At 33.2% G+C, this 27,398-nt stretch overlaps 1 long non-coding RNA gene across 1 annotated transcript; it reads right to left on the bottom strand.

Annotated features, from left to right (window-relative positions):
• Positions 1-23: 23 nt before the first annotated feature.
• LOC147910916 (uncharacterized) lies at positions 24-26,639 on the bottom strand. The gene is made up of 3 exons (XR_015544736.1): positions 26,292-26,639; positions 1,699-5,830; positions 24-1,259 (listed from the first exon to the last, which is right to left on the bottom strand). It is a non-coding gene; the product is annotated as an uncharacterized LOC147910916 (long non-coding RNA).
• Between the last annotated feature and the right edge of the window lie 759 nt (positions 26,640-27,398).

Here is a 27,398-nt window from a genome sequence, read left to right as displayed (position 1 = left end):
TTATTTTTGTTATTATAAGCTACATTCATCTTTATCTTAGAGACGAGAGATAGTCTAAAATGTTATTATGATAGCAAAGTAATACGATAAACAAAAATATTTTATCAATTTACTTATTAGTCATGAAAAGGGTTAGGTATATTAAGTAGTGATATATCAAGATAAATAATTGGTTTTATGGATCGAGTTTTTCTTACATAATTATTATTTTTGATATTTCTAATGTATGTACAATACGAACAAAATTGTTTGATGGAAATTAGTAAGGGAATCAAAAACGATCTTATTGATTCCTTCTTCAAAAAATTATTTGCATTGTTATATGAAATGATACAAAAGTTCTCGGATGAACCATAAGAAATTTGATATGATAAGCAATGTCAGTATCATTATCTTCGAGTGGCAATATACTATAATATAAATTTTTAATATGATAAGAGAATATCATACTCTAATTAGATAATTTTCTGATGATGTGATAATATTACAATTTAATACGATAATATGTCACTTTTATATCATCTGCTCTGTTTTATTTATATGCCATTTTTATATCATCTGCTCTGTTTTATTTATATGCTCTGTATAAAAATATAAATATAAAACTTTTAGTATTTCAGTGACGGAGAGATATAACAACTTAATACTTTCGGAAATACGATATAAATCAAACCGAAATCTCTTGATTTTATAAAGTTTTATTATTATACCTTTTGTCATACCTTTTTATTTTGTTTACAAATAAAATGTATTTAGTAACTCTTAATATGTTTCGATATAAACTTTCATTAGAATTTGAAAATGTTTTATCTTTTGTATTCATCATATATTGAACTATTTTCTTTTTATTATATTTCAACATTTTCAACGTTCGTTTCGCAAACTACATATAATATATTGTTTTATTAGAATTTAAAAATATTTGATTCTTTATATTGATCACGTTTCTGTAAATTTTTTTATCCCATTTTCGTATTCAGCGATTCCAAAAACTTTTAAAGGTATTACATTAAATATGTTTTTCTTCTTGTTAGAAAAAGTCAGACGTGAAAGAACTAATTATATGGGTTATCGTCGAAAGTTTTGTGCGAAAATTGATAATTTCTTCATAGCGCACTCATTTTTTCTTTCAAACACAATTATTTTGTGTCATCTTTAGTTATAGATAAATAAAGTATCTCTGGTCTATCTAAGTTTGGCGATTTAAAAAATTTTTTTGTTTAGTCCAAAGAAAACTAATGATCCAATTTAAAATATTTCTGAAAATAAAAAGGAAGATATTTTTTAATACTTATATGGATGCAATAAAGATTTTAAGAAAAAATAACCTAAGTACATGTTTCCATCTTTTTCGTAAAAAAATTTTAGAAAAAATTAGGTGAGTTAATGTTATAACATTTATAAAATTATAAGTTTCTCGTATTGACATTACATTAATATGTAAAAGTACACGAAGAACTATTTTCCAAACAATTGATTTATCTATTTATTTATTGTATTTATTGTATTTATTTTTATCCATTGATTTCTACGATATTTAGTAAGTAAAATAGAATCAATAGCTAAAATAACAAAAATATAAAAAATACGTTACAACACATGTATATACACTTAAGGTACGTTCCGTATTGGCACTTACAGGAATGTAAACATCATTTATTTTTATTTGATAAATAACAAGGATAAAGTGATGCTTACAGCGTGTGAGCGTGAAAACGAAATGCATCTTCAGTATGTCTAGGTTGCATTCTGTTACGCATATAATGCGCAAGAGATATCATTTCATCCTTGTTCAACACTTTGCGAACATCCAGAGAACGCGTTTCGTTCGTACGTCAGCAGGTCGCCTTGAAGACGCGTAGCCTTGGATATCGACCGACCCGGCTCGACTCACCTTCGCCACTCGTCTGTGTGTTCCGACTGCGATCCCACGCGCTCTCTTTCCTTCTCTCTCTCTCTCTCTCTCTCTCTCTCTCTCTCTCTCCATCCTTCCGGCAACCGTGAACCACGGCGTCGCAGCCTCAGCCCCAAAGACTCGAATTCGCCAAGTAGTATAGGCCGTGCAAACGCCTACGCCGCCTCAGGCTCGCAAGGCTCAACTATGTCCCGCACGAATTGCGAGCGAAGCGAAAGAGAACTCTCGAAGAGAACTCGAAGGGTGTCGTCTGGCCGCCCTGTCTTATCCTCTCCGAGTCTTTGCTGCAGGGCACCGTAGGACGGTGCTAATTCCAACCGGATGGATTAAAGTCACTTGATGAATTATTTTTAATCAAAATCGATACGCGACCGCTAGTCTTCGAATACCGATTCGCATTTGCTGTAAATAACATCAATGGAAATGCTTGGAAATATACAGCTTGTATTATTACGTCTATCCCGTCTTTTCTATCCCGTGTTTGCCATAGGGTGCGACCCTACTAATTCCATTGAGATAAATTAAACACACGTTGAATTATTCTTCGTTCCGCTATTCCGGATAATATTTTCACGCGTCGCTGCTACCTCGTAATAGTATCACCATCCGTTTAAAAGCTAATTAAAAGTAGAATGTTTAAATAACGGCTCGGTGTGATCGATGCGAAAATGGCGAGTTTCGGCTAAGAGTAATCCGTCGTCGTTACAGCTGTCACTCTTCTTGTACGCGCCGGTATCTCGCAAACTCTCCCGGAGTGGCATTTTCACCCCCGTCCCGCGTCGCGAGTCAGAGTTTCGTGCCATAGACTATGTTTGTGCTTTACGGTCCTTTGTCACGGGTTCGCTCCATCCTTCGCCTACCCCTAACCCGTCCTTCGTGACGCGAATTCGACATTGTCTTTGCCGTCAAGATTCGTCATGGACGCGGGTGCCGCGTCTGACGCGACGCGACGGCGATTATAAAAAAAGGTAGACGTTTGAAAAGTCGGCTAAAGCGCACGCGTCTCAGAACCTATTAACGCCAGACAGATCAAATCAATAAATGTATACACATCTCGTATATTGTCTGAAAGGAAAGAGAATTCTCATCTCACTTTAATAAATAAAATTCTGTTTAAATCTTATTCTGCGAGCAAAACTTTCTAAAAATCAAAGTATATATTTTTTTACGTATTAATTTATTTATTGTAGTTTAAGAATAATCTTTACTACAAATGTGTGTGTGTGTGTGTGTGTGTTGCAACTAAAGATATTAATTTTAAAAAATGTATAGTATATTTTTGTGTGTGGTCACACATATTAATTATTTTTTTAGTAAGGTTATAAAAAAATCTTGAAATAAAAGTTATTTTATCTAAGAAAATCTATAATATATAATGACTTGAATCTAAACAAAAGTTTTAAATTACTCTTTTTAATATTTTGAATGACAGTAAAATAAAATAACTTTTATCTGTCTTATATAAATTTTTTATAACTCTGTGATTTAAAAAAGTAATAAATGTGTACACTCAAATTAAATATATTGTATTGTATTAGATTACTATTCTTTTCATTGTATGATTCTCCTTTAAATTAATATAAATATTAAAAAGAAACGAATAGAAATCTTTTCAATTGTAAATAAATTTAGGTGAGCAACGCAAAATTTAAAAATTAAAAAAATATTTTTCGTGCATTAGTTTAATTTTTTTTTTTTAATAATTTTTAGTTCTAAGATGTATGCTGAATAAATCAAGATTTGATATAAACATATTATTTTCTTAATTGTATTCCTTTAGCAGATTAAAAAAATGACAAAGCAACGCCGGAGGTACTTACATAACAATTTTGTACTTAGAATCTTACGAAGAAGGAAAATATTATGGTCGAATGTCGACGAGATGTAACATCAGGATTTCTATGCATACGTCTGTCTGTATTTTTACATTATGGAACTCGGGCGCCTCTATATTACTCAAAGAGAATGCACAGTGCGTAAACAGACATAAAAAGAGAGGCGAGGGAGAAGTGACAGCAGATAAGGGGACGAGAAATATATTCTGTGCACAACTTTCTACGAGGAATACTATCTACCGGAGTAATGCAAATACACAATTTTTGTCAAAAATAAACCATATAAGTAAGAGTGCTGCTGCAAAACGCAACGTATATAGAAAACGGAAGAACAATTGTTATAAAAAGTCAGATAAAAAAATTAAAAACTAGTAATTAATCAATATGAATAGAGGTTTGTTTAGGTTTTAAAGAATGTAAAACTTGAAAATATATAATACCAATAATGCAGACACTAGATATGTATACGTAAATTTATTATTAAATAACATAAAATTTTGACCTCTATGCACTTTTCTGCATATAATAGTACTGGCATATTGGAATAGTCAATCAAATTTTCACAATTCACTCCCCTACTGCGCATACCTCGGATACATCTTGTCTTCTTGTATCATGAATGTGTACGTGATTATACACATACAGGATATCTCAAATGTACGATGAATATTTTATAGAACAAATGTTTCATATATCTTTAAGACAAAAAGTCTAATAATACAAAAATGTAAAGACTACGACAGTTTTTAAATAGGAAGAGTTTAAAAATTACAAATGACAAGGGGAAATTTAAAATTTCGATCGTTCAGGGATGACAAGATTCTCTATGAAGGTGCTTTCTCAAATATGCCTTCGATAATAACAAGACTCCAGAGTATAATCTCATTACAGGCAGATTGCTGAAAGAGTTTCCTGTAGAAGATGTTACTTATCTTGTGTAACGTCCATACTTTGGGAGGACTATGTTCCCTCCACAATGGAAAGTAGATCATCATGATCCAGAAATCTGGTAAACCAGCGAAGGATATAAAGTTATACCGATTTATTAGCTTTTCTTATCTGTCTTTTCCAAAATAATGAAATAAGTATTCATACAGAAGATATGTCTATCATTGAGCAGAGACTAATACCAGATCATACGGGCTTCGGAAAAAAATACAACACTATAGTCCAGACAGCACAGAATATTTGTGATAAATATTTATTATTATTTACTTTTCTGAAATTTTATATAAATATATTTTATACATAATTTTATGTATATAAAGCTTTATTCAAACTATTATTAAAAGATAGATTAAATATGTAATGTAATATTTATGATAAATACAAATAAAAATTTCTATTAAGTATTTTTTATTTGAATTATTATGTCTTATTAAATATTTCCGTAACATTTACTACAACATTTACAATAAATATTTTATAAGAAATATTTATGATCTATGCAATTTAAGACCACAGAAATATTTACGAAATATTAAAATAAGCCTGATAAATATTTATAAATATTTTGTAAATATTTTGTAAATATTTTATAAACATTGTATGCTGTCTGGGAAAACAAGTACATATAGACTTCTTTCTTCTTGTTCTTCTTCTTCTCCTTCTCTTCCTTCTTCTTCTTCTTCTTCTGCTTGTCTGACCAGTGGATTTCCGATTCTTGATTAGAATCGCATAGTACCATAAATCTCTGCATAGTCTTGTGGCTAAAATTATATAGGAATAAAATATGGTTGTACCATTGGTGCCGCCATATTCTTGCATCGACGCCATCAACCAATCCCGTCACAGCCTCAGTTGGTACATCTCTAACTCGAGGGTCTCTAAGGTCGAGCTACCAACTTCTCGCGCAAAAGGTGGTTTCCATTGTAGTTATCATCGGTCGTGATTTTCAAGATAATTTCACGATATGACATGGCTTTTGTGCTCGTCTACTCCTAACTTCTGGTTATTCCGTCGCTCGATACCGCAAAGGATATTCATGAGGGCTTCCATTTTCCCTCCCTCCTTGATTTGATCGACATCATGCGAACGCGTTCTCACCGGGCGTGTATCAGTAAAAGAAGGTCACAGATACCTACATGAAATCGTAAGAATTTTATTTTCACATTTGTAGAATTCGCTTTTGACTAATTTCGTATATAGAAACAAGTTACAAATATATGAAATAAGTTTTTACTTTTTTAATTATCTAAATATATTTTTATCAGTATCAACCAAGTAGATTTCCGAGAAATAAGGGGATATTTCTTTGGGAGATCTACATCAATTCGTCAATATTTCCTCTATAACAATGATAACAAATTTCATGATATATCAAATTAAATAAATAATATCTTTATCGTTAAATAATAGATATTTATTTATTATTACTAAATTTATATTATAAATAAACAGCGTACTAAATCCATTTCACTTAATAATATCACCAGTTTATAATCATTGCGATATTTTCAGATTTTATTCGTTCTTCATAGTAAATAATTGCTAATTAAAACGCAAACATGATTCAAATTCATTTTTGCTCGATCATTACGAGAAGTCGGACCAACTCCTATAATATAAGTAGTTGAGACCACTATCTGTCCCTATAATACAATATATTTTCAAAGTGCCGTAGGCAAAAAACGAACGTCAATTAATTAATTCCGAATTGACAAACGCAAGCGTTGTTTTAGCGAGCCGGCGATTTTCGGGAGTAGATTGAATTACACAAGGAGAGAAATGGAATAACGTACAATTGGGTCACCGACGTGAGATAGATTGGCGTGCAGTACTCGTCCGTTTGCTTTGCAAAGATCATGATTTCTGATTCGGTGCTTCAGAGATACTGAGCACGGCGCACACTCCTGTTCCTCCTTCCACCCCCTTATATTCATTCTCATCGTCGATTGTGATTGCCGCAGAGGTTGTTTGCATACTATCGCCTCTGGAATTGAATTACTGTCGATTTAGACATATTCGCATCACGTGACGAGTCGAGATCCGTCTTCCTGGATTGATAATGCGAAGGGTTTCCCGTCCTTTCACACGAGAAAGGAGAGATTTATAATGTACGCGGTATTGAGAAGATTTCGCCGATCATGGCAAACGGCAGCGAGGGTACCAATATGGGTCCTTTGTGAACGATGATGTCTAATATAGGCGCGTTGAATGCCGACACGACTAGGAGTCGTCTGCTGCCTGCGATATATACTTTCGACGAATCTGTAATATATTCCATGGGAGATGCCACGGAGATAGGCGCGTATCTGATCTGCAGGCATTTCAACCGGGCTACACACCGACAGCATATTCAACAACTATTCTCTTAGGTACATACTATTGTACGAATACTATATACGAAGAACGGAATTACAGAAAATGTTTCACTCCCTCGAGTTCCAGAATCAATTACATACTCGTATCTTAAACTTATCCGAAATGGAAAAAATAACAGCGTACAGTATTTTGAAAAACTAAAATATAAAGTTGTGCAAATTATTCTGAATTGAATTGAATTGAATTAGGTAAAATGATTCGGATTTGACTCTTCAAATTTAAACTTTTCGAAAATTTGGAATCTGAGAGATTTGAATACGAATCACATATATATAATATGTTGTTAATCTTTTATAATCGAATTATCTCATTTCTTATCTCTCTACATATTTTGTACAGGGTGATTTAAAATAACTCCGTGTCCTTGTAAAGACTTGTTTTTGATTGAATTTTGAGACGATTTTTCCTCTATAAAAATTTTATCTGACGCTTATTTTTTGAGTTATTAAAAGTTAAAGCATTACATAAAGTTAGCAAATTATGAGCTGTGTATAAAAGGTAAGCAGGGGCGGCGCACCGATTGACATGAACGAGGAGCACTCGTTGCGATGAGCTGACTTAAGGAGTCTCTGTATGTGTATATATGTGTGTATACAGGTAACAGCTTTTCTCTTTATTATAATACGCGTTCCTTCATTTCATTTCTTCGGACTATTTCAGTAAAGTAAAAGGAAGATATACAAGATTTTAAGATATACAAGAATGAAAAGTTTCCAAATTTTTAATTCTTGTATATCTTAAAAGAGATTTTTTTCTCTCTTTCTTTCGTTTAAATCTCTAGTTGTTGTTCCTCCTAAAATACTACGTCATTTTACCTTCATGAAACTTTTTCATTTTTCGTTCTTTTGCTTTCTTTGCTTTTTTAGCAGAAAAACTGAAAAAACTTTTTTAATATTCTTATTGTACATTTATTCTATTTACAACTTATTCAAGGACAACAAAGTGCGATAAAATCGATAAAAATGAAATTACGAGAATCTTGCACTTGTATTTCTAACGGAATAAGAAGCTAAATGATATATTGGTGCATTGTGCAATAAGTCGCCGCGGATGTCGTGAAAGAAAGAAACGCAGCACATCATGGTGCACTGCCGCAATGTAATAAACGGAATACGCTACGAACTAAGTGCCAGGATGTTAAGACGTCGTCACTATCCTTATTTCGTGCCCTGCCTGACCCGAACTAATCAAGCAGCCGGTAATAATCACATTACATTAACAAAATTACCTGCCAGACTAACCCTGGCGGTTCGACCTCCCGTCAATGCGTGGTAGACTTTGGAGTCTATCCTATTCTCCACATATTCGCGCTCATCTACCCAAGGCTACGTAACTCGAACGAGAGAACCCGAGAACACGAGAACACGAAGTTTATACCCTATAAGCGCATAATATTATTAAATATTAAATAATATTTTAAGTATATTCTTAGAATGTTAAATGTTTAATAATAACGTAACGTTAATATTAATGTAACGTTTTAATAATATTTTATTAAAATTATATGTTAAATAATATTCCTAAAATATTATTGAAAAAAATGGTTATATCATTATTTTGTATGAGTTGTGTTGGATGCATGGATCATGAGAGTACTAAATGGTTTTATCTATCATATTTTTCGGTTCTAGAACTAACTCAAATTTGAATTATCGAGAGCACCCGTTGGCGGCTACAGGCGAAACATATTTGTGCGTGTTAGACCCAGTTGGCTCGCGACCTCAAGATATGTGACCTCAAAATCTCTAATGAGCATTCGCGGAGCGCCATTTTGTAAATTTTTAGCAAATTTTTAGCAAATTTCTTCTATAAATTCACAAATATTATGAAATTGCAGTACAACGTTACATGATTTGTAAATGCTGCATGTTTCTATTGTAGAGGTATTGTAAATTCACAAATATTTCTAATAGTGTCGAGAGAGAGAGAGAGAGAGAGAGAGAGAGAGAGAGAGAGAGAGAGAGAGAGTCTGTAGTATATTAATAACTATAAAAATGAAGCTTTTAAACTCACATGAGCGAAAAATGCTATATTCGGTCAAGACGATTTTTTTTTTAAAGACGGTCTTGAATACATTTTCCTGTGTGATGCCTTCTAAAAATTCTACTGAAATATTCGTATCTCTCGTTATCGAGGCGAGTCGGTTTCAGAAACGTTATTAAGATTCAAAGAAAGTTGTGAAATCCGGATTATCGTCAGAACAAACACCCACATTAAACGGGATTAATTAAAAGTTCTTGCCACCCTGGGCGTCTGCACTGCCCTTAGCGGAATAAATCTTTTATATCCTTTATGATAAGGTAGAAGGGAAAGGAAGGGGGAATGGGAAGCAGATTTGGAAGAGACGCATTCAAGACGATCACGCGGTAGGCTGCGCTCGCGAATTTCTTCGTGAATTTCACCGTGAAACGATCGCTCGTACCGACCGTGTTTTCCCCGAAGGCGACGCGGGCGGCGGCCATCGGTGGATGTGAGGAAAATGGATGTATGTACAAATCGGGGGGCTGAAGCCGCCAGATAAATTGAGATTGACGGAAATGTCGAATATTTTCGATCTGGAAAACGCGAGCGCGAGCGCGACCGTCGGCGAAAGTGCTCTTATTTAATTTACAACCGATGTCGGCGCTCGACTATTTCCGTATCCGCGATAAAGGGAAATGGTGATAGAGCGCGTGAAAAATCCACCCACGTATCACCCACGAAGAGCAATACGTAAAAAGGAAATCTCCCGTTCTCAAGTAAAAAATGACAACTCTAGGTATAACTAATCAATTTTTTAATCGATCTTTCACGATAAGAAGCTCGTAAGAATCATGATTGAAGAGCTGCGAGATAATTTTTGAAATATTGACGCTAATCATGGCAATTAGCGCTAATTAAAAATCACGTATAATTTCTTTTTCTGAAATAATTGCCAGGGTATGCGATAAATATCATGTGTGAAGTCGGAAATTGTTGATCTATACTGCAATTAATTGGAGCGCAAATAGAGCAGTTCCAATAATTGAGTATCCGGCTAAATGCCCAAGTATAGTCAAGGGTGTTTTGAAGTGGAAACATGAGTGGAGACACTAGCCTCGATACGAACACATTCAAAGCTTACAGGTACTTATATCGGATGCTTATGTTCATAGTTGCATGATTCGTAATTGTCAAATGATATTCGTCTAAATTGTCTAAAGTAAAAAAATTCTCAATTTCAATATCTACAATATATTAATAAATAATTCTTTTTTACTTGTATCTGTATTTATAATAATATGGATGTTATAAATATCTACAATGTCGACCAAAAGTTTGGTAAGTCGTTAATTTCAAACGTTGATTATATGAAATAAAATCAAACTTATGCATTATAATTTAATTGTTTAACATCTGTTAATTAATTCAATTGAATTTCTTGTTAAAAGGCAGAGAAATTACGAAAAAAGATATAGATACTTGCGCATTATTGAACATAGTATTAGTAAGAATCAATCGTGAATTGCAGCATTTATTAGGTGTTGGAATTAATTCGTAGCGTTTTACAAGTGATGGGAAGTACTTTCATTAATGTATTTTTTAATGCTCATGTGAAATAAATAACATTCTTTCATTAAAAACGCTACGAATTAATTCCAACACCTAATATTTGAATGAAAATCTCAATTTACATTTTTTTCGTTGAGGAAAATTTCAATTTCGCGAAACAAGATTCCCGCATCATTTTGCATGCGAAGGCGAAATTTACTCCGCGTAATACTTGCAATATCCGCAAGACACATTCGAAGATCCATTTTGATTCCTGAAAAAGATAAATAGCATACGATGTACGTCTCGGAAATTGTAAACTCTTTCTAAAGCTTTCCGAAACTAAATTAAAAGTAATAATTATACGTTTAGCTGAATCGACGTGACATTTTGCGTTCTTAATCTAATTTATTTGATTAATCTATATTATTTATTTAATAATACAGTATTTTTATATAATAAATTGATTCATTTCCATAGCATTGTTGACTACTATTTTCTCTTTTTATCTTTCTTGATTAGTTCTTATTGTTGACTTTATCACATATCAGATCTCCAATTTTCTCTGCAGTCTCTTTCTTACAACAACGTAATAGCACAATAGCACATCTGTCTGTCGAGCCGGAACAATCCTGTTTCTCTAAACATGCAGAACAAAGAGGAGCATCCTATTTTATTTATCTTTCAGTATATTGTAAACTTTCTTTCCACTATACACTTTATCTGCGTAAACTTAACGATTAAACTAATTATGAAGCGAGTAAACGAAGTTGTAATCGTCAGTGATATTTTTATTACCCATCGAGAAAGATAAACTTCCTCAATTACGAAAAAGAGACAATTAAAAATTCACATACACACAAACAATCAAGTGTTGCACTGTCGCACGAAAATATTTATAAAGTAATTTACTCGATACTTCAGATATCTGTTTATTTCCTGGCTCTCTTCCACGGGGATTCGAGCAACAACTGAACGATTTATTCGATTATCGATGGCGCAAGCGTTATTAGCGAGAATTCCGAATCTATACACATTCAACTCAGATCCGGATTATTGTTAAAGTCGAAACATTGTATGCAGTAATGACCACGTTCTATTCGAAAGCGCGCACCTGCCCTGTATCACTTCCTTTGAAGCTTTGTTAAAGTCACTTCTCTCAGGGGTATTCGACGACCGGTCAGTCGCTCAGAGCTTTCAGAGGGCCTTAACGTAATGATCAATTGTGCGCGATCCGCTCGGAAGAAGCCGAAACGTCCTCTTTGCTTCTGCCTCCACGCACCTTCGTCTTCGTTTCCTCTTTGTAAGCCCTCCTCTCCGTCCTCCAACCCTGCCGCGCCGCGCCGGCACCACCGGAAGCGATTCCATCCCCCGGCACACCCGTCTATATTGCCTCTTACCTCGTCGCATCCTCATTACGTTCGCCGTCGCTATCATCTCCATCTCATGAAATCGCCCTCATCCCATCTCCCAAAACGTTATTACGTCGCTCACGCGCGAGCTGCGCTCCACGCTCGATGCCGTGCGCGGTTCTCGCAGTATCCCTTCTTTCCTTTTTTTTTTTATCTCAAATCTCCCACCCGCATCGTTTAATCTTTCCCGCTGCTTCCGATCGCTTCCATTTCCTTGCAAAATAAAAAGTGGTTTGCGATAATGAAGTATCGCACCGATATTCGCTATCTTCGATATGGATGATATTTTTATTTGTTACACCGGTTTTTATGATACTGTGTAATTTTTATTTTTATTACCTTTCTTTATTTAAAAACTTGAAAAAGATGGCCCTGAATTTTTGTTTACGCCATAATTAATGATACTCTCGTAGATGGATAATCAACAAAATTTCTCGAGAAGGATACGAAAAAATTATGAGCCTTGACAACAATTTGCACGGAAATTTATCATTCTCCCGAGTATTTCCAATAAACGCGAGGTTGCCGGCCAACGTGAATAATGATGTTGACGGTAACATCGTGTAATCTGATTATAACGCCAAGTGGTAAATCTTACAACAATACTCAGTGCAAAGTGCGACGAACTGTTTAAGATACTACTTCAATTTGTCTCCGAGCACTATCAAATTGTGTTTAATGGAACATTAATAGTAATAATTTATTTAGAATAGAGAATCTCTATTACAAAAGACAAAGAGGAAGCCGTAAAGGCCAGCAGACAGGCGGTAGGTATGTAAAACCGGCAGAAATAATTAATAACCTTGTAGATGACGGATTATACGCCGCGACGTTCATCCCAGTTTGATTAATCGCCATTGGTTTTTCGCAATGCGCAACGTTTAAGATCAGAGAAAAATCTTTGAAAATAAAGATACATTAAGCTCCGCCGTTTTGTTCTTGCGTGTCGCCCTAAGAAAGATTATATACATATATGTATTAAGAGGATGCTGGAACGACGCGTCGCGACGGCCGGACTCGATCGATGCAATAAAACAGATTCTTAATTCTAAATAAAACATTACGTGCATTAAGAAAACATTACATACATTAAATTAAATATTACGTACTAAATCATTAAGTAAAACGTTAGATGCATTTCTTGTTCTACCTCAAGTAGAACAACAAGTCATTATGATATCAAAATAATGTCAAAACGACTCCAAAATGATCATTAAAAATATTTTTCAATCACTTCTGATTCATTTTAATATCATTTTGACGTTATCCTGATTTGTTGTTCCATTTGGGATTCTATCCTATACATCGCATGAGTGCTAGATTATGTATTGTATTATACTCAGATCGTACTTTTCGATTCGTTTCTCTTGTAAGTTTCAAAATCATAATTTGAAGGTCTCATTATATTCTTTACATTATTCAAATATTTTTTTAGATATAACTTTTTGTTTGGATATATACTTGAATGCTCAAAGTGTTCTCCATCACTTTCTACACATGTCTGAACACGACATTACACACTGACTTGGAATATTATTCCAAATCAATTTGCGTCCATTATTTCGACAATAACTTAATATTTACAGGAATGTTTGTTTTTCTTTTTCATCCAGGGACACGCTCACGAAATTTTAAAACATACTTATGATTCACTCTGTACAAATACTTTATACATATAATATATATAGACTAATTAATCTTTTTAAACCTAACAAATATTTCTGAAATTTTGTGGAAATCAGATGTAGATCTTTGATCATGTTATTAGATATATTACATTTTTTATTATTTATTGAATTTCAAAAATTAGATTTATATTATATATTATAACTCATTTATTGTTGTAAAATGTAATCGATTGAAACACATAAAGAAAATAATTGTTTATAAAATGGATTTATTTCGATTCGAGTGTATACTAAATATCAATCATGCTTTACTGCTTTGATAATCCCAATAACTTCGAAAAATTCGGGCTGTACGCACCCTTCGCGCGCGAGATGTCTTTATCATGATGAAATATGCGTATAATACCGCTTTGTCCACCCGCGTCGCGATCCATAGACGTAGGGGAGCCCTGCTTTCACGACCCTCTATTTAATCCGGCCAAACCTCCCTTTTTCGCAGAACGAAACCCGCGTTTCTATATAGCTGTATGTATCATACGAAAACATGGTTGTATACAGCGCCAGCGCGTTTCGCATAAGATCCGTAAGGATTTATATCTGGATTACTAAACAGCCGGTCACAGGTAGCCAGATAAATATTTAATTGCATGAATTATTTATCATCACGGCAGAAGCAACCTTCGTGCATTGTCTCCCTGTCTAAACCCTGCAATTTGCGACCGTACACCTAGCTTGATGATATTTACGACGCAGCAAAGTTTGAGAGTGTAGCAAACTCTTAGATTATATACAAGATAAGAGTGCAGAAGTTTTAAGAAGGATTAAATAAAAATCGAAATTAATTATTTCTGACGTAGATATATGTATAATAAAGTTTTTTTAGATACAGAAGAATCTTGCAATTAATGTGTACCAATCGTACTTCATTAACTTTTTTTATTATTGAATATAGTACATAGATCTGTCCTTTATTGATGAACTTTCTGAAATGGTATACATTAGTGCAATAAGTTGAAAACAAATATATGTATAATAGTTATTTCACTTTAATTTGTTGCACTTTAATTTGTTGCACTAATTCAGAGAGTTTTTCAATAAATAACCGATCTAATAGAAACAATATTCAATGCTAAAAGTGTGAAATAAAAGAGCAATAAAAAATATTAGGTGTTGGAATTAATTCGTAGCGTTTTACAAGTGATGGGAAGTACTTTCATTAATGTATTTTTTAATGCTCATGTGAAATAAATAACATTCTTTCATTAAAAAACGCTACGAATTAATTCCAACACCTAATATAAGTAGAAAAATTTCCTAATTAATTAATTTACTTTATATAATTATAATAATCTAACAATGCGATTCTATTCTAAATTATTATTGTACAACATTTTACGTTAATTTTTTTTTTATGTATATATTACAATTATTATAAAAATTAAATCGACATTTTTATGTAAAACATTTATGTATATATTTATATATAATTTATATAATCAATGTTTTCTAAATTCATCACAAGGTTTTTTAAATGACAGTTAAATTGTACCTAATGCTTGTGTACTTATTATTTTCGATAATTATTTATTTATTATTTATCTATCATATTATTTGTCATTTTAGGATCACATAATTATGTATATATTTATAAAATGATAAATTAAGTAATATTTAATCTATCATCAGTTAATTTCCAATGTTTACTTGCGTACAAATTGATATCAAAGCTTTTAGGATCAGCTACTCGCCCCTCATGGGGCTTAACTTATATCAAGAAAATTAGCATAATAATCGAAGGATTAAATACAAAAAAACCAACTATGCATAAAGATATGGAATACTTATTTTCGTTTTACGAGTTGCAACTCGATATTGCAACATGGCAGATTTCAGATTTTCTCTTAAAATAACCCTCGTGCTTCCACAGAGAGTAGGCCTTGTCCATTATTCGCATGCTAGACAGGTACATCGACCGTCGCATCGTACGAAACGAGACAATGTCCCACTCGTTGATGGACCGTTGTTCTGAGAGCACCGAGATGCCCAGAGAGACATAGTAGAAGTGGATACACACAGTCAGATTGTTTCTCATTCTCTGGAGGCGACGCGACGTTGACGCTAATGGCATATATTTTTGGAATCGCACCTCGACAAGGGATACAGTTAACTCTCTGACGCAATAATATATTTCACTTTACCGCTTTCTCTTCTTCCCTCTATTTTTCACATTAAGATTAATTTAGGGATAGACAAGATGGGCGGTTCTGCAAATTAAATTAAAATATTAAAACGTCGTTGACGTGCTCAATTGTCATCAAAGCATACAAAAATTAAAGAAAATAAATAAAATTAGCGAATTTTTGCTTAAACGATAATGCGAACTTTTCTAATGTATGTTTTCTTCGTCTATTTTTTTCGTCACTTGCAAGGCACATAACAAGATTAACTAATACAGGTTTCCTCTTATTAATAAATTACTCTTAGATAAATTTCAAAAAAGATCTGGAAATAAATTGCGATTAAAATGGAGTTTTTTATGGTTTTACTTATAACTCTATTTCCCTAGCGTATGCAAAGCGTTGAAACGGGCTTGCTCGAAAAGAAGAGGAAGCAGAAGCAAGTACGTAAGAGGATCATGCCTGCTTATGGCAAAAAGATTTATCGCTAGCACTGTAAACGTAGGGGTGGATTGTAATTTCCACTGTGCGTCATAAATAACCAATCAGACTCGTGATCGTATGCACGACGCTGCACGACGTCAAAAGCAAGGTTTGCGCCCCTTCGCTAGCGGAAAGGAGGGTGCTGGATGCTTTCGGCACCCTCGGCGATGCACAGTACCCGCTCCGCGTTCTCTACGGGAGGGCCTATTTTGCGAAGGTCGTGGAAGAGAGCTCGACATCCTTCTTTGTTCCTACGCGCTTGTCTCCCCTCAGCACCCTTGGTCTGTCCCGTCTCATTGTACGACTAAATGAGGATTGAGAAAACGGGGAGAGAGATTCACGATACCGACCCCCTTGGTGTCTCACGTTGAAGGATCCAGTTCGCAAGTTTCTCCCGTTCACCAGGAGGGGAACTTCTTAATGAGCCTTTGCCACTTTCAATCCCGTTGCTTGCCGAGCGTAGAATGACTGAGCGGGATTCTCATCGAGTAGTCTTGCAAAATATCCGGATCATTATGAAGGTACTAGGTAAATTATTACGCTCGGATGTCAGTCAAGATATATAGCGAACGACCGGCAATAAGTTTCCTGACGCTGCTGTACCAAATTTAATACGACGATGAACGGGGGTTATACTCGCGAGATAACAATATAATTTTGCTTGCGCAAACTCTTTCTATTGTATCTATAAAGTTTTTACACGTAATTTCAGTTATGCTCAAACGCACTTTCATTTCGCAAATACTACCGTTCCATAAGAAAAACCAAGTTATAATGTAGGTTAATAATTTAGAAATATAACAATAAAAATGAAAATTCGTATTCGCATGTTGAAATAAAAGCTTCTATCTCGAATAATTAAGAGCTCCCGCTCTTAGCTTTTATAATGTATTATCTACATTTCTCTTTTATTCATCACCTTTCTGTTTCCAAGAAGAAAGTTCCATATATTGTATAATTGTATATAATTATCTATATTATAAAATTACATATACTTATATATAATTATTCATAATATTATATGATTATACATAAATAATATCAGGTGTACAAGTATGAAATGCGGATTTTTTTTCCAAAAAAACACGTTAAAATACTTTGAATAAATTACTTTTTATCATTCTCCGAATTTAACGTGTTTTTTTTGGGAAAAAAACCCGCATTTCATACTTGTACACCTGATATATACATATATATTACATTATATATTAGGTGTTGGAATTAATTCGTAGCGTTTTTAATGAAAGAATGTTATTTATTTCACATGAGCATTAAAAAATACATTAATGAAAGTACTTCCCATCACTTGTAAAACGCTACGAATTAATTCCAACACCTAATATTATATATTATATATTATATATATATCTATATATTGCATTTAAGCTCATGTAAACCATAAATATATTTTTTATATATAAAAACGTAAAATTTCTTGAATGTCTCAGCTTCGTTTTTCTTATAAATCTGAACATTTCGAATTCAGATTCAACGCGCTAAAGGACTATAAGGAACTGAACTTTTCTTTTTCAAACTGCAGCGAAAAAATTAAAACAGTTTGTATTACACACATATTTACTTATTTCCTTACATATCAGTTATCTAAAAGGCTCAAAAAGGATGCTCAAAATAATCCCTCAAGCTTTGTCTTATAATTGTTTCGAATATATATGTATGTTAATCGTCTATGTAATTGGCTTTCACGCAATTAATCAGTGTCGGAAATTCGAATCGTCGCCAGCGACGCGAGAAAATAGTGCTCTTCAGTATGGAACTCACGATCAGTGTGGATCAGTGTGGGTCGCAGGCGCGTGGCTTTTAAATTTTTAAGAATCAGGTCGCGGTGGCACGTCAAGCGTATCGTTAGACGTCAATGACGACGTGGAGAAGATGGGATAGTGCGAGATGGATATATCGGGATGAGATTATCGATGTAAGAACACTTTTCTTTCCCGTCAAGCTCCCGTGAGACGCGTGAGCTCCGAACGTGGCCATTAGCCGCACTTCGCTTCGTACATATCGAGTACCTGTCGCTGGCTTCCGAGAATTCAATTTTCACATTTCGGCGAGAGCAATTGGGTGAACGAGGATGGCAGAGGATTTAAAAAAATCTTTCCCCTTTTCTCTTCTCCTTAATTTTTTCCGAAATAATAAACAACGTTTCATCTGCAATATTCATCCTTTTCTCTCATCGATTAATGCCGCTGATGGAAAAGCTGACGCGCAATTTGCAACAATATACGGCTTTAATTCGACAAAACGCTGTCGTCCATCTGCGTGTCGTCGATCAGAGGATGAAATACGCGCTGTGCGATCACTCGTGAAGCAAGAGTTATTACAGCTTCTGTTTGCGAAAATATATAAATTATATAGATAAAGACATTATTTATAGATCATTCTTACAAAAAAATTTATATTTCCATCAAAAAAAAAATTAAATAAACCTGCAGCCGAGTTGCACATTTTAATCGATTTTGCCTATCGTCATCCTCTTTTGATGATTCCATTTCGATGACTCCATTTTTGATGATTCAGGGATGATATTAGTCGTAACTCACACAGAGCACTATAGGATTATAAAACTTTGAAACATATTGCCTCCAATTCACTGTTTACAAATTTTTATTGTTGTAATTATAATTTTAATTATTATTATAATGTTAGAAACTCAATTTATTATGTTAAAAATAATTTTTTTATATTTTTTTCAGTATGCAAACTTCATTAACATACGTGTTCTATTTTGAAGTGTTTCTTTTGAGTTTCTGACATTACAACAATAATAATAATAAAAATTTGTAAACAGTGAATGTGACGCAATGTGTTTCAAAGTGCTACAGCTTTATAGTGCCCTGTATGAGTTACTAACATCATCCCTGAATACGAGCGTTTTATGTCTCTGCGAGTGATTTAAATGCTATGAAACAAAAGAAGTGGGGATGATAGGAAAAATCGGTCGAAATGCAACTCGGCTGCAGACCTCTAAAATAAACAATAAACCATTTAATAGTTACAATCATGATATGAGAAGACATGGGCAGGAATCCATAGTCCGTCATTAATCTCAAGACAATCTCAAGTCTTAAGATGCTAATACGGCTCTCTGATTGGTTCATGACATCTGAAGCATTAGTTCAAGACCATCTTGAATCTTGAGCAACGTCTATGGATTCCGCTCAAGATACAATAGCGCATAATGGCCGTTGAATAATAAGCCAGTCAATCAATTTCCAAGCGGGATGTGTAATATACAAAATGTATATTACATATTTTTTACGTGATCAATAGATATTTTTCTGATAGATAAAGAGAACATTTTGGAGATAAGTGAATAAATCAAGTTTGGAAAATAGTTCTTTGTGTCTTTATAAAAAAATCTTGTGATATGTATATATCATTTGATCAAAAAAATATAATTATTATTTAAATATAAATTTAAAGATAAATAATTCAGAATTAGTACTAGTATCTTGTTACTTCCAAAGATTGTGAATTAAACGATTTGTTGCTTTACATACAATTTTTAGATAACGAGCGTTCGCTTAAAATACGTATAATGCGTCGTTGCACATAAATGTAAAAACACACTTTGTGTCCAGCGCAATTCACCGTTTGAAAAGTATGGAAATGTTGTTGTGCAGATGACAGGAAATGTTGCGAAAAAACGCATAGACGAAACGCGTCGTTCCCGCGCGAACCGCACATATATCATTTAGAATTTTAGAATATTTTTGTTATTTGAAACAACATAAAATCATATCGCTCGTTACGCGTATTTCGATAGAAATTTTACTAAGACGCTTTACAACTATCGTAAAACTGTTAGAGCTACGATAGAGAGAGAGAGAGAGAGAGAGAGAGAGAGAGAGAGAACGGTCGAAAGAGTAATAAAAAGAAAAAAAGAAAAAAATAAACCACCGCCGGTTTGTCATCGAATGTACATACAAACTGTACGGCGGAACGCGTCGGAACGTCGCGCAACTTTTGTTTCTCAATAAATATTTAATGTCACCGTAAAGTCCATAAACGGCATTGTGAATTGCGCGGTAAATAATATCGTGCTCGCGATATTCCACGTTATAAATCGTCCGCGAATCTTCATGAAAATATATTATAGTATTTTCCGATGTCGGTCGTTGCCCTGGGAAGTTCTCAAATTAGATCGGGAGATTAAATTAATCGATGGATACCAGTAGAATCAAGATTTTAAACGTTTCGCTCAAAATCGAGAGTATCGTTAATTCAGAATGCATCAATCATTTAACTATATAAGTATCTTCCTAGTGTGAAACTCCGCGAATCAGATAGAAGAGAGAGAGAGAGAGAGAGAGAGAGAGAGAGAGAGAGAGAGAAATACGTAGTATATTACACAGTAGTAAAAATTTTGAATTTGTGTTAAAAACCGATCCTTATTAAAATTTTTTCATTGAATTTTTAACATATCCGCGATTAATCACATTAATAACGTAATTATGTTATTTAAACAACATATCAGATTGTGTTAAATTGATTCAATATTTCTTAGTATTAAAATAAAACAATATATGAGAATAAATAAACAAATAGCATAAAAGTAATGTATTTTAAAATATAAATTCTAATTGTAAGATAAATGAGTAAACTGTAATTTAACTGTGTTATATGTTAATTTAACTATGTTAATTTAACATATTACAAATGTTAATTTTACTGAAAGAATATACTTACGTCCAAGCCCCAGGATTCTGTTATTTTTCAGGATTTATTAGACTTGGAGGATTTATTAGACCATGGGAGGACGCAACGGATATCTTGTTTGTGAATTAATGTTTGGAAACGTGTGCCACGAATTGAACACACTTGAGTCTCTAATATGGGTCAACGGTTTATATGGTCATTTTTACGCTTATTGGGAATGTGCATTCGTCACATTCCCTTTAGTTCTTTAGATTTAGGTCAAGGAACTGAATTTCTTTCAACGTGGAAAACGAATCTGTACGATCTTATGGGAAGTCAGAGTCAAAAAAACACAGAGAGATATTATAAATGAAGTCAATAAGTTTCATTTAAAGTAACTCTAATTTATTACAAAATTATGTCAGTTTTTATTAATACATTTATATAATAATATCACGTTGATTGTATTACTAAACATATAATTATAAAAAAAATAAGCCAAAAATCGAGCAAAATTAAGACGTTCACAGTTTTAATTTTATTATAAAAATTATAAGACGTAAATTCACATTTGTGTTGCTATTGCAACGAATAAATTGATTACTATTCAAATATTTAAAAAGGATAAATTGTTTACAAATACATGAAAAAAAAGATGACAATACTTACACAATTATTAGAGGAAATCCAATAAGAAAACTCACTGAATCGGTTTGTAAGTTACTGACGTGCTGAATTAAAAAGGAATATATTGAATCATCGAATTACAAAAAACTATACTGCAATGATGGGTTGCTTCTGAGAGGTTGCTTCTTGTGGGCTTCCTAAAATTCATAAATCAAACTGGACTCTAAGAACTATAATTTCTTCAATTGTTAGTCTTCTTTACCACCTTTTGCATCACCTTTTTGCATAATATTATATTGTATCTATAATATTGAAAATATTGAGAATTTGATCAATTATTCTCTCTTTATGTTAAACTTAAGTTTTTTTCTAAAATTAATATCCCATCGCGTATAATGTCATAGATCCGATTCATAATTCGAGGATCACAAAATGGGCTTTTGAGGTTACTTTGCTATTGATGTTACAACGTCACGAAAAATTATTATTTTGTACCCATTCAACATTATTTTCTCAAAATTGTGACATGACAGCAAAAATTTGAACAAATTCGTGTTCAACAGGCAAAAATACATCGGAAGTGACTATTCATTGCAAAACGTCGTACTATAGTCATTTAATTCTTCCATTAAACCCCAGATTTTTAAAATTTACAATAGTGTATCATAAGAATTAAAGCTAAGATGCAATTTTTATCGACATATTTGTTAGTACTACAAAATTAATAAGAATTAGCTGTGTTTGGTGCAGAATACAATTTTAATGCTGACCAATGTAATTTCGAATTACATTGCGGATTAACGTACGCATTTTTTGCGTCGGGAATTGAGAAGCATCACAGGTGCTCCGCAAAGAGAAGTCGACAGAGCCGCGGATTCGCGGTAGTGGGGTCGAGCGGGTGGATTTTCACGGCAGTCGTGGCGCGATGGTTGGATGTGCCAGTGCATCGAGAGGGATCAATGAACAAGTTCAATAACCTTAAATCCACTTGACGGCGGGACTACCCATCGGGTAGGTACGATTGACTGCGTCGCCTCGTCAACCAAAATAGATATTCATTTTCCAAGAGTGCTATTTTCCCAGTCTCAGACACAAATCCAATATCGTTAATTTAAGTGTCCTCTTCCTCCCCGCCTCTACCTCCTTGTTAAGGTCAAAGACCCTATATTGGCGTATGCATACAATTTCTCGCGTGCATCTCGGCAAACATAATTACGAGACCTCTCAACGGTCTCGTTTGTTACTACTTCCATCCTTATCGATTTATTAATCTGCCGCCACGTTATAATCCCACTATCGTAACAATCATCGAACATCACCATGACCGATGTAGCAACGCCCAAATCGATCAGAACGTTAACGGGCACGCGAATGAATTGTACGTCAATTGATATACGCGCGAATATATGTCGCATGTTTTCTAGAACTAGTTCAAGTGTCCTCCTCCGCATCGGGGCTATAAAAACTATGTTAATACAGAAATAGTCACCTGTACAGTTGTGTATTTATGTTGGAAACGTTCCACTCACGTTCTTGTTAATATTTTGTTTGTATTGAATTTTGTAACATAGTCGAGTGTTAATTTAACATAATGCGATTACGTTATTTAAATATTTTGTGCTTGATATTCAATATTTCTTAGTGTCAAAATAACTTAGTTAAGTATAAGTACAGTTAAGTATAAATATAGTATAAAACAAATGTAAGTAACATAAAAGCAATGTGTTTTAAAACGTAAATTCTAAAATAAATTAATGAATTATACTTATTATTATTAATTTTACATAAATATTAATTAAAAAATGTTAACTAAAAAAATACTTCCACAATTTGTTTACAAATTATGTCAGCATTATCTTTTTTGTGATTTTTTTCTTTACACAATAACTGTGTTGTTTTTTAACATATTTATCTTATCCAAAAATTTGAATAAATTGTTTGAAATATGTGAAATGTATTATATTCGACACAAATTTTCCAACAGTGTGGAAATGTCATTTTTACATTCCCTAGCAACGAGAAAATAAAGCTGTATTAAAATTTTTTCTTTGTTAACTGAGAATTCATAACTATTTTTTTATTACTAACATTTCTTAAAATATCTAGTAAATCTGTATACATAATGATCTAAAATATCTTCTTCTCCTTCTTCATTTTCTTACGTTAGACCTCTATGCACATCTCTCTCATAAGCTTGTGGTGTGCACGCTGATTATTATTTAATTGCCACGAGCATATAGAACTTACAATTTTAATGTCGGTTCCGAATGACGGATTTTTCGAGAAGTGTTTCTGTAGCCAAGGATATTCTCAGGAGGTTGTCGGCGGTTTTCCGAGAGAAGACATGAGCGTAAATATTTTGGTTCCTACCAGGATCGAACTCAAGACTTTTGGCATGATAGACCAGCGCGTTGTCTGCCATGCCACTCTCGCGCTCAATTTCAAATATAATCTAATAGAGTATAAAACAATTTTGTAAAAAACTACAAAATAATGTACAAATGCGTAATTAATATAATAGTGATTTTTAATTGGGAGGCTGAGGTAATATTTTTCGCAATAAATTATCTATAGGTTTTTAAAATGCTTATTAGCTTCACTATTAAAGTAGACGATCAATCTAATTTAGGATATTAATTTCAACTTCAGTTCGCGATTGCATTTCAAGTCCAACAGACCTTATCGACGCGTAGTTCATAAAACTAAAATATGTTTACAAAAAAAATTTACATTTACTATTATTAAACACTAAGATCTGATTTAACCGAAAATGAAAGTGTTTCTATTAATAGATTCAATTGAAATATAAAAATTACCTCTTAATTAATCTCTGCAATAAAAAATCTAGGTAATTCCTAATTTAAGGAAATATGTATTACACATATTTTCAAATTAATGAAAAAAATATGAAAAAATTACAGATTTATTCTTTAATATCCTTCATTATTCGCGTAGGATTTGCAGGATTTCTTCGCCTTATAAATTCGCCAAATGTACGAATGCTATTTGTGCACTTTATTGTATTTAGCTCAAATTGTTTCATAATTTAAAAGAAATTTAACGTTTATCTTTATCTAAATAATGTATAGAATACTATCAATCTTTATTGGGAAATAAAAATTGAAGTGTAACGTCTGAGTGTCAGAGAAACACCTCCCGTGAGTAATTATGATTTAAAAAATCACACGAATGTAGGGTTGACAATCATAAAAATCGATATAAGAGTCGAATACGCTTGATAATGCGTATGCACTCTTATTAAGGGAATCCTATAGAAACGATTTAGTCGTAGTATAAGTGAAATTTACATACAAATGATTTACATGTCATTGACACATCACTACATACTACATACTACATCAATATCTCACATATACGTACACATAAATTTTCGTATAACAATAATTAAATGTTTTAATTAAATGTCTAAGGCCTAATTGTCAACATTACTTTGACTTTAAACTTAAAACTTACTCCCTCTCTGTCTCTCTCACGGCTTTAAAAAAAGAGAAAGGGAGCTTTAAGTTTCGCTTAAAATCAAAGTAACGTTGGTGCAAATCGGGTCTAAGTTCAATTCTATAAGAATTCCACGTTGTTTCTTCGTGCAAACTACTCTAGTCTGAACTACTATTTCATAAGTATGTAGATTGCACAGTTTTCCCATAAAAATGTTGTCAACATAACAGCTCTAAAGCGCCATATTGGATCAAAGAATGATAAGCAAGATCTCAATTTCGAAATTTTTTGTCGTTCTCGGCAAACTCCACTTCACAGACATGTATTAATGCGTATATTTTAATCCTGGAAAAGGATTTTCGAATCTGTAAAGGAGGAAAAAAGTAATTGTTATACAAAAATTGTATTGGCTCTATCGGTAATACAGACGGCTTTAGGAAGCCCGTCATATAAACCGATGTCTTATCGGACGAACAGCTTCTTGAACTGCAACGTGCAGTGAAAATGTGTGTCTTCAAGACACGGCGAAACTTTACACCGACAGCTGATACCGCTTTTCTTAGCTCATGCATACTTAAAAGGTGCGTTCGGAGAGACGCTATTAGTGCTATTTGTGTCATTCTATCCTTGTTTTACGTCTAATAAATAACGAAGGTAGAATGACAGAAGTAGCGCTAATAGCGTTTCCCCGAATGCATCATGAAATATGACGTTATGTATGTACGAAATGTGACGTTTACATGAGAATACCCCCATTTAATGTAATAACAAATATGGCGCGTCCTAAAATGCGAACGAGCATAATAACAAACGTTTTTCAACATAATTGTATTTATGTAATCTCTTTCTTTATCGAACTAATCATTTTATTGTATCGCTAATGAGGTCCAATGTACGACTAGAAGCAAGCAAAAGAGAGACTTGTATTAGTAAATTTTTTGAATAAAATTTACAAAATATACATTATCGCTTGTATATAAAAACTTTCTTTTTCTTTGCTTTGTTTTGTCAATATTTTTAATGCTGAACCGTAAGTCACATTTGATTCCAAAGTAAATCGTTTTAAAAAAGTGAAATTTAACTCTGATGTAAATTAATCCCAGAATCTACTTTATTGCATTAAAGATTACTGTGAAATAATTAATAATTTTCGCGTATAGAAGAGTGAATCAATATCTGATTAATAATCACAACGCATATAATGAATACTTCGTGATTGTGTATAATTTTTGCCTATCTAAAATATTCTTCCAAATAAATGGACTCACCTTATGCGAATTCAGAATCCAAACGTTCCGACTTATAGCACCAAATCGATCGATCATAGATTGCACATGAAAATTCTAAAATCGATTTACACTTTAATAAAGCTGATTTACCGATTCCACACGCGTGAGATCACAAATGTGATTCCACAAACGCGAACAAAACTCGCAAGCGATCGACGAGTCGATTCCTTCTTTTTTTACTATGATTGTCCTCGCAGGAACGAAACTGTGCAGACTAATCAGAATTTCGGCATGATCACGACGAGCATCGCTCGCGAACTGAATATTCTTACGGGGATGGAAGCGTCAAGTGGTAGTGAACCACTGGAGGCTGGAGAGGGTAAATGGGGCAAGAGGGGTCGAGAGAACCCCACGCGGGGTGGACGCGAAGGGTGGTTGGTGATGCTGCGAGGGGTTGGACGATGCTATTGTCGCGCGCAAAGATCGCTGAGTTAGTCGAATGGTTAAGCTTCACGAATTTCTGATAAATTACAATTTTTTTTTTAATTTTTCAAATAGTCGAAACATTTTTTGCAGCTGATCACTCATGTTATAAATCGTAACAGAGTTCTTTAAAAGTTCTTTTAAAGTTGATATATTCTCAACAAAAATCTAAAAATTTTTAATATTTTAGAACTGTAAGTTTTATTCTATATCTAACCAAAATTAAACTCTTTTTATAATAAAAATATTTTAATTTTAAAATTAAGAAGATATTTAAAATTATAAATATGAAAGACAAAAATATTGCTGTTTAATTCATTAACGTCTAGATAAATGCATTTTTTAATTAATTTTCAGCAGCCTTATTTGTTATTTTAATGCCCTTGAAAAAATTCAAACGTCATTTCTAATGTAAATTTCTTGTTCTTTCAGAATCTGCCATCAGAATTTGTGAAAAGTAAAATAAAAAAAAGTTGATTTTTTGGGAAAAATCGTGATTTTTTTATTCTATTTTTTTAAATCGATATTTTTACATCGTAACAGTATTAGAATAATCTTGAGAAATTAAAATATTGTGTCCACAAATCCTTGAAAACGTATACACATATATATATTTATTTCAAAATTCATGATAGTATAAAATTAATCGTAGCTGGTAAATTT

Source organism: Acromyrmex echinatior, chromosome 1 (assembly GCF_024713525.1).
Source record: "Acromyrmex echinatior isolate Ae372 chromosome 1, ASM2471352v2, whole genome shotgun sequence".
NCBI lineage: Eukaryota > Metazoa > Arthropoda > Insecta > Hymenoptera > Formicidae > Acromyrmex > Acromyrmex echinatior.
The sequence above is the reverse complement of the archived record's forward strand: the minus strand, read 5'-3'. Positions and strand labels throughout refer to the sequence as shown.